This window comes from Bufo bufo, chromosome 8 (assembly GCF_905171765.1).
Source record: "Bufo bufo chromosome 8, aBufBuf1.1, whole genome shotgun sequence".
Taxonomy (NCBI): Eukaryota; Metazoa; Chordata; class Amphibia; order Anura; family Bufonidae; genus Bufo; species Bufo bufo.
In genome coordinates, this window is record NC_053396.1 from 205,070,170 (window position 1) to 205,079,918 (window position 9,749).

Here is a 9,749-nt window from a genome sequence, read left to right on the forward strand (position 1 = left end):
AACTTTAAAACGCTTTTACTTATTCAGGCCGTTCTGAGAAAGTTTTTTCGTCACATATTGTACTTCATGACACTGGTAAAATGGAGTAAAAAAAATTCATTTTTATTTGCTAATTTCTCTACTTCTATAATACATAGTAATACCTCAAAAAATAGTTATTACTTTACATTCCCCATATGTCTACTTCATGTTTGGATAATTTTGGGAATGACATTTTATTTTTTGGGGACGTTACAAGGCTTAGAAGTTTAGAAGCAAATCTTGAAATTTTTCTGAAATTTTCAAAAACCCACTTTTTAAGGACCAGTTCAGGTCTGAAGTCACTTTATGAGGCTTACATAATATAAACCACCCAAAAATGACCCCATTCTAGAAACTACACCCCTCAAGGTATTAAAAACTGATTTTACAAACGTCATTAACCCTTTAGGTGTTCCACAAGAGTTAATGGCAAATAGAGGTAAAATTTCCGAATTTTGATTTTTGGGCAAATTTTCTATTTTAATCAATTTTTTCCAGTAACAAAGCAAGAGTTAACAGCCAAACCAAACTCAATATTTATTGCCCTGATTATGTAATTTACAGAAAAACCCCATATGTGGTCGTAAACTACTGTACGGGCACACGGTAGGGCGTAGAGGGAAAGGATCACTGTATGGTTTTTGGAAGGCAGATTTTTGCTGGACTGTTTTATTTACACCATGTCCCATTTGAAGCCCCCCTGATGCACCCCTAGAGTAGAAACTCCATAAAAGTGACCCCATCTAAGAAACAATGATCAATGGTGTGTCAGAATGACCGCGGATAGTACTGCAGGAGCGACCTCTCTGCAATGCCGACACCCGGGTTAGAGTTGTTCCCGGTGCTACTGGATAATTACCCTCTTACAGAAATGTCTTAATGCAATGAGGGATGAAAAAATAAATGCCGGGATAACAACACCGCCGCGGGAAAAGCCTCTCGGCAGTGCAGTACCGCTATGTGAATAGGAGAGAAATTCCAGCAGTCAGCCCAGTGTAGGACTGACAGTCTCCCCTACACGCTCAACACGTTTCTATAGTGGTTGTTACCCCGCTTGTCATCAGGACCTACCTTATCTAAAGAGTCGGTTCAACGCCGGCTGCAACTGATGGTGTGTGTTTGGCTAGTAATCGTCACCAATGTAGCGGCTTTTCGAAGGGGAAGATGACCCCTCCGTCAGTGGCGTGTGTTTGCTGCCCAGCCAATTGGGGAAGACAGTAAGGACACTGCAGCCCCCCTGAATGAGAAGCAGATAAAAAATAACTGGTACTACTCTGGGGGACGTGCAAAACTCTAAGGTAAAGGGAGGAGCCTGGAAGCGGCAGAGGTCACTGGAGACACTGAGTCAGCATCCCGTATATTACGGAGTGTCATGTAGAACTGGTAATACAACACATGCAAGTCAGGTGAACGATGGACGTGATAGATCATGGACAGACTAAATGCACATATAAATGTTGGATTATACGCATTCCTGGGCGGCTACTATGTGATTAATTATGGATGTGAAGGTAGCAGGTCAGATAAGAATGCCCCCTTAATGTGGGATCATATAATTAATAACATGGCCCATAGGTCCAAGGGCACGGCCAGAAACAGCCATAGTAGATAATATAGTGTCCATGTTCATTGATACCTCATTACAGTCCAGACATCAACACAATGTGGATATTACGATATTAGCGCCCCACATTGTGTTACATCAGCGATGCCGACACAGACGCCTCAAAAACCAACAGTCACATATGGTGACAGTAGCTAATGTCACCATACAACGAGCTACCCCCATTCATGTATCCACATATTGATCATACTGAAGCATAACCAGGAACATATATGCAATATATCCAACCTGATGTCCACTAAACCGTAAGGTGTCAATAAAGAAAAAGTCCCAATGGTGCATGCTATACCAGAACGATAGATGTCATATAACAGTCCCCACAGTAGAGATCGTAATGGAGATGGGGTAGTGAGATTACTAATATGTGTGGACCCCAGAAACCAATATCTCCAAGACAAAGGAGATTGCTGTCACCTCCAAACGTATAGTCTAGGGGTCCAAGAGGGTACAGATGAGGGGTAATGGTCTCAACCTCTTTTCAATGAAACGGGCATATGAAATGGTGTTATTCAGACCTTCAGGTTTCACCGTGCCCAACCTGAAAATCCACTGGGCTACTTTCTTAATAACAGAGTGTCCATGTAACCCCCTCGTGAGGAATTGCGTACATGCTCAATGCTCTGAAATCTCAGGGCCTTGGTATCAATTCTGTGGGTAGTATGGACGTGACGGGCAATAGGTGTATCCTTCTTGTTCCTCACATCTGACTTATGCTCCCAAATCCTCCTCCTCAGTTCTCTTTGGGTTTTCCCTACCTATTAGATTCCACATACGTCATCAGGTCATTAGGTAAACTACCCCTACCGTTTTACAACTGATGACAAACAAATCTGGTAACATAGCCCTGAGGTGGAACTCATAAAGTCCCACTCCCACTACTTGCTTGCAATACATGTACCGTATTTGAAGGTCCCCTTGGTTTTGTGGTTTAACCAAGTCCCCTGCTGCGATGCTTGGTAAAAGCTATGGACCAATCTGTCCTGCAGATTACTGCTCCTTTTATAGGTGATAGCTGGGTAATCCGAAACAAGATGACCGATGTCCGGATCTGATTTCAAGATATTCCAATAAGTATCAAGTATCTGTCTCTCTGTGTGCCCTGTCAAAAGTACCAATTGTTCCCTTCCCTCAGCTGTTGCTATTACTTTGGGTCTCAGAAAATCGTCTCAGTGTCTGTTTATGGAGAATTGATAAGTTTTTCTAATGGTTTCCTGAGGGTACACCGCCCCTGCTTAGCCGTTCTTGAAGCTTTCTAGTGGCTATTCTAAAGTCCGCAAATTCGGAGCAGTTTCTCCGAGCTCTTAGATATTGGCCCTTAGGTATACCACGCTTGAGGTTCATGGGGTGTCCACTTTCCCAGAGTAACAGGCTATTTGTTGCATTTTTTTTAGGTACATGTTTGTAGCAATTTTGCCACTACTGTCGATCATGACAGATAGGTCCACAAATTAGATGTTGACCTCATCAATTTCTGATGTAAGAAACAGACCCAACTGGTTATGGTTCAATATGGAGATAAACTCCTTAAACTCATTCCGGTCACCGTTCCATAGTATGAAAATATCATCTATGTATCGGGTCTATAATAGGATCCACGATGTCCAGTGATCCATGGTGTCACAGAAAACTAATTTCTTCTCCCACTAGCCCAGGAAGAGAATGGCATAAGTAGGGTCACAGGGATTGCCCATAGCAACTCCCCTGAGCTGTTGGAAAATCTGTTTATTGACTACAAAGACTTTGTGCACAAGAATAAACTGAATAAAATCATCGACAAATGCATTACGCCTAGAGAGATGCTCGCCCCTTTGTTGTATAAAGGCATGCACTGCCCTACAGCCTAGATGGTGTGAAACAGAGCTGTAGAGTGCCTCCACATCAAGGCTAGCCAGAAGTGTCCACCTATCACAATGGATACCATCCAATCGTGTCCCTGGCATAAGAGGGTAGGCTCACTACAAAAGGCCGTAGGATGGTGTCCACGTATGTACTCACATTGGTCGTAAGGCTGCCTACCCCAACACGAGTAGTGTGCCTTTTAACGGATTTACCCATTTATGGATTTTTGGTAAACTATAAAATGTAGCCAAAATGGAGTATTCCGGTAATAAAAAGGAAAATTCAGATTTACTGATCAATTTATCATCTAAGGCTTTTATCAAAATGTCAGAGAGCTGACCTTACCTTACCAAACAAAACCTTTCACAATTCAGAACGTGCTGCCACCTTTTCTATGAAATAATACATTCATTGCACCTTTCAATATGCGGTGTATGTGTAATACCCCAGAGTGGTGTTACCATTTCTTCACTCTGCTACAGTCTCTAATGGTCTAACAATATTGTCATCTTTGTATTTGTTCCAGGTCCTCCTACATGGTGCATTCATAATGTTGCCATGAAATTGTTTTGTACATGAAATGTGCCTGGTTCACAAGCAGGTGGAAGCGTGTGTGGCAGAACTATCTTTAGACAGAATGGAACTTACCATTGGTGGAAGATGTAGTAGTAAGGGGAAAAAGTTCTCCGGCTGCGGCAGGTGTCTCTCAAAAGGGAAGCACCCTGACTAGTAACATACACTCACCTAAAGAATTATTAGGAACACCATACTAATACAGTGTTGGACCCCCTTTTGCCTTCAGAACTGCCTTAATTCTACGTGGCATTGATTCAACAAGGTGCTGATAGCATTCTTTAGAAATGTTGGCCCATATTGATAGGATAGCATTTTGCAGTTGATGGAGATTTGAGGGATGCACATCCAGGGCACGAAGCTCCCGTTCCACCACATCCCAAAGATGCTCTATTGGGTTGAGATCTGGTGCCTGTGGGGGCCATTTTAGTACAGTGAACTCATTGTCATGTTCAAGAAACCAATTTGAAATGATTCAAGCTTTGTGACATGGTGCATTATCCTGCTGGAAGTAGCCATCAGAGGATGGATACATGTTCTCATTCTGTTTACGCCAAATTCGGACTCTACCATTTGAATGTCTCAACAGAAATCGAGACTCATCAGACCAGGCAACATTTTTCCAGTCTTCAACAGTCCAATTTTGGTGAGCTCGTGCAAATTGTAGCCTCTTTTTCCTATTTGTAGTGGAGATGAGTGGTACCTGGTGGGGTCTTCTGCTGTTGTAGCCCATCCGCCTCAAGGTTGTGTGTGTTGTGGCTTCACAAATGCTTTGCTGCATACCTCGGTTGTAACGAGTGGTTATTTCAGTCAACGTTGCTCTTCTATCGGCTTGAATCAGTCGGCCCATTCTCCTCTGACCTCTAGCATCCACAAGGCATTTTTGCCCACAGGACTGCCGCATACTGGATGTTTTTCCCTTTTCACACCATTCTTTGTAAACCCTAGAAATGGTTGTGCGTGAAAATCCCAGTAACTAAGCAGATTGTGAAATACTCAGACCGGCCCGTCTGGCACCAACAACCATGCCACGCTCAAAATTGCTTAAATCACCTTTCTTTCCCATTCTGACATTCAGTTTGGAGTTCAGGAGATTGTCTTGACCAGGACCACATCCCTAAATGCATTGAAGCAACTGCCATGTAATTGGTTGACTAGATAATTGCATTAATGAGAAATAGAACAGGTGTTCCTAATAATTCTTTAGGTGAGTGTAGTATATAAGGCCAAAAAAAGACATTTGTCCATCCAGTTCGGCCTGTTATCCTGCAAGTTGATCCAGAGGAAGGCAAAAAAAAAAACTCCTTACAGATTTACAGACAGAATGTTGCGAGGGGGCCAACAGCCAAAGGCACCCCTTTCCAAAGGTACCAGAACCTTCCTAAAGTCCAGCGACCAGGCTAAAGCTTAGTTTAGCACAGCAGACAGAGAAAGCAGAGTACTCAAGTTTGCCTGCCAGTTTATGCCAAAGCCTGCTGGAACCAAGAGAAAGCCTGAATATTGTCCGGATGCATGTTTATGGAAGCAAAGCTGTTGAACGTCTGGACTCGAATTATTCTCCACCTCCACCATTACTCATCCCCTTTATTGCTTCGGAGCCTAACCCTGGGGATCGGCTGTATCCCGGTAGGAGCACCGTGACACATACAGAAAACTATTGGGGCTGCACCACACCACTCTGCATTCCTATAAACCTATGACACGATCGGCCCTGGGGTGCGGCGCGTTGCATATGCAATTTTATGCACAGATTGCAATTTAATGAATATGGGCACCACCAGGAAATATAAGACCAGGATTCTCCAGCATATTAATTATACTGAAAACCCTAATCAATTAAGTTTCTCTAATGCGGCTAAGCATTTCATTAACATCCATAATAATTCAACCAAAGGTTTCAGGAACTTGCCTTAGAAAATAGAGCGATATAAAACATGTGTTAGGCTGAGTTCACACTTCAGTTATTTGGTCAGTGATTACCATCAGTTATTGTGAGCCAAAACCAGTAGAGAAGCCTCCTCAGAGATCAGGTGTAATGGAAAGACATTCATCTGTTCACCTGTTTTGATCCACACCTGGTTTTGGCTCAAAATAAGGCCCCATTCACACGACCTTATTTTTGGTCCGCATCCAATATTAATTTTTTTGTGGATAGGATGTGGACCCATTCATTTCAATGGGTCCGCAAAAAATGGGCTGTTTCTGCTTCCATGTTTTATTTGGAACCACATGGTTGTATGATTTAAATAGCAGATCAGGACCCTTGCCAAATGCGGGCCTATAAAGATCCTATTGCACATTGGGCGAGACCCAACCTACCAAAAGCCTTATCTGGAACCCACCCACTTTATATGGCTTTGGGGACTAAACAGACACTTTGCAAGTCTGCTCAGTTTTAGCTTGGGACAAGGAATTACACACGGTTATCCCAGCTCACACATGGTCTCTATCACTCCGATTTAGGTCCTGTACCTTCCACTGTGTCACTCATTATAACATAATAGCAATAAAGAGAAAGAAAATATCGGAAGTTACTTCAAACCCAGAGAAATCAATGAATCCCACCACAGTATGAAAAAAAGCTGGGCGGTAAGGAGTAGATGTTAAAAAGAGTAGAGGACAGCGAAGTACTGGAAGGCAGCTCTATATATAGTGTTCAGAGAGACCCAGAACACTCTCAAGTGGCAATGTCAAAAGTGTAGAAGCAAGGGGTGATGTCAATGGGAATAATTATCACCATGAACCATCACCCATCACATAAAAAAAGGAAAAGAAATGAAAAGTGGTGAGCGCCACTCCGTTAGTGAATACAATATAATAAATAAATATTCGTGCACTTGGACGGTAATATGTTGAAATACCCAATAATGCTAGCAAGAAGATGTTATCAATATTGTTATTGTTAAAATTGGTAATTATTATATTAAGATAATAAAAAGTAAATCATTCACTCACTTCACTGGGGGGGTGGTCAAACACTTTATTCGGTATAATATATGGCTCAACGCGTTTCGGGGACATAAGTTCCCCTTCCTCAGGAGCAAATGTAGAATGGATTCTACATTTGCTCCTGAGGAAGGGGAACTTATGTCCCGAAACGCGTTGAGCCATATATTATACCGAATAAAGTGTTTGACCTGAAGCCCTCCTGTGGTGCTGCCGTCTGTCACTACTATTCTACCTGCGATCCTGGCCGGGGGGGTTCTTTAGGTCCCAGGTGTCATGTGCTTATCCTGACGACCACCCCCCCCAGTGAAGTGAGTGAATAATTTACTTTTTATTATCTTAATATAATAATTACCAATTTTTAATTCATTTTAGATTTACCAAACGTTTTTTTAATAACAATATTGATAACATCTTCTTGCTAGCATTATTGGGTGTTTCACATATTACCGTCCAAGTGCACAAATATTTATTTATTATATTGTATTCACTAACGCAGTGGCGCTCACCACTTTTCATTTTTTTTCCTTTTTTTATGTGATGGGTGATGGTTCATTGTGATAATTATTCCCATTGACTTCACCCCTTGCTTCTACACTTTTGACATTGTCACTCATTATGAAGCAGCTATTAAGACCTGCCTACGGTGGTATTCTACGCCGGAGAGGTTGAGCCTTATATACCCAGGGTTTTCCTACCAATGTTGGAGGAACTGCAGAGCTAAGTGGACCTTGATCCATATATAATGGTCCTGTCCACATTTAAAATACTTGTGGTCGGAAGTTTTCCAACTAGCCTCTCAATTTTGTTGCATTACCATCAACAAGTCACCATTTTAGGCATTGTTCTTCATGGGTATGTACTCGATCTCCCCTTCTCACTGTATTCCCATAACCCATCTATTTCTGTCAACGAAACTGGCAATTACCAAGAATTGGAAGAGTACAAATGTCCCATGTGTGACAGAAGTTGTGTCAAAGGTTAACTCTACTTGCCTATATGAAAAATTGCTGGCCTTTAAAGACCACATCTTTGCAAAATATGTGAAACCGTGGAAGGCTTGGACAGAGTTCATCTAACCTATTGTCACTGCCACTGGGGAAGGTGGCGCCCCCTGGTGGTGAGTTTGAACCGTGCACCACCGCCCATTTAATTAGATAGATTGTACAGCTGTATTCTACTTTGCCCATATTGCAGGCTGACAGCCTGGGAGAGGCATGTGTAGGATATAGCTGGGTGCTACTTTGCCCAGATTGTAGGCTGTAAGCCCAGGAGAGGCATGTTAGAGTAGGCCCCATCTGATTAGAAGCCACCTTGTCGTCTGGTAGATGGGCCCGACATATTTTTGATCAATTATATGCGCAAAGAGCTTCTAACTGCCCTTGCAGTAAGTATGGCCACCAAGCAGTTATTTTTTATTCAGTATTTGCTTATATCTTCGTGCAATTGACTAGCAGTGTGCTGTTACCTGTAGTTCTACTACTCCCATCTAACCAGTGCTATCTGATTGCCTGATAACCACGCCTGAGATATGGTTCATTTTGTTTGATTTGTTCATTATTTTGGCGTTTAGTTAATTTATTTCTGAGATTAATACCTTGATGTAAATAAACGACTCTACAGTGGAGCAGGAAGTCACTGCCCTGTGTGCACTGACCATGGTTATTGCCTTTGATTTCGTATGTGTCCTGGCTCCTGGTTGTCTATCTGTGCTTAGTGCTCATGCCCCGTTCCTGTTTAGATATCCTCTATGTACTGACTTTGGCTTGGCTCCTGATTAACCTCTTGTCTAGTGATATGGCTTCTACTGACTTTCCTGGTTTTGACCCCTTCTAGCTGAATGCTCTTCTGTTTCTCTTTTGGGCCTCTCATCTGTCTTCTACCTGTGAGCTTGCACTGTCACCTTACTTCACATATGTAACTTGGGTGGCTGGGTCCTTGGCAGACAAGTCCATCTGGACTCATGGCAAGCTCTGGTAAACACCTAGGGGTATTCTTAGTTTTTACGAACCAGAATGATGTAGAAAGACTGAGTTTGATGGCCATGGTTCCAGACAGTGATCTCCATAGGTTTATGTTCTATGTAATTAAGGTGGCCTTGTGGGACCAGGTGGAGGGATACACTGTGTTAGGAGACAGCAGGTAGGGAAACAGTGAAAATGCAGTGTCAGAGCAGTGACATGTCCTGCCTCCTCTGCCTGCCTACAACGTGGTTAGTCAGTGCTGAGATGGGGGGAAAACTGAAGACCAGAAATAAGGGTAATAAGGAACTCAGATTTATACAGTTTTGAAGCAGTATAATTTGACTTTTAATCACTTTTAGAAGAATAGTTTTGAACATAGGTCGAGAAGACAACTGCTTTAAATATGACGGATTGTCAAAATTGTCAGATTACCCAGTGCCTTTCGGTAAAGGAAATCATGTTAGTTATAATTTATTACATTATATTTAAGTCTATTTACAATATATTCATAGCTCTGAAAGATAATGTAAACTGTTTAGTTTTGTACTGCCACCAAACCACCACCAAAAATCTAATTCATTCACCAATCTCCTTGCCATTGATGCAGGACCACAAATTAGTGGCCCTATCTGGATTTGGATGTGTTCCTCGGGGGCGGGATTACAGGTCCCGAATTTACCAACTACAATGTTGGTAAATTGTAATGGTATGGTAACAGAAGAGAGGTGGGAATATTTCATTGTACAGGGCCCTGATTCCTGATGGTGACTCTGACTGGGAGA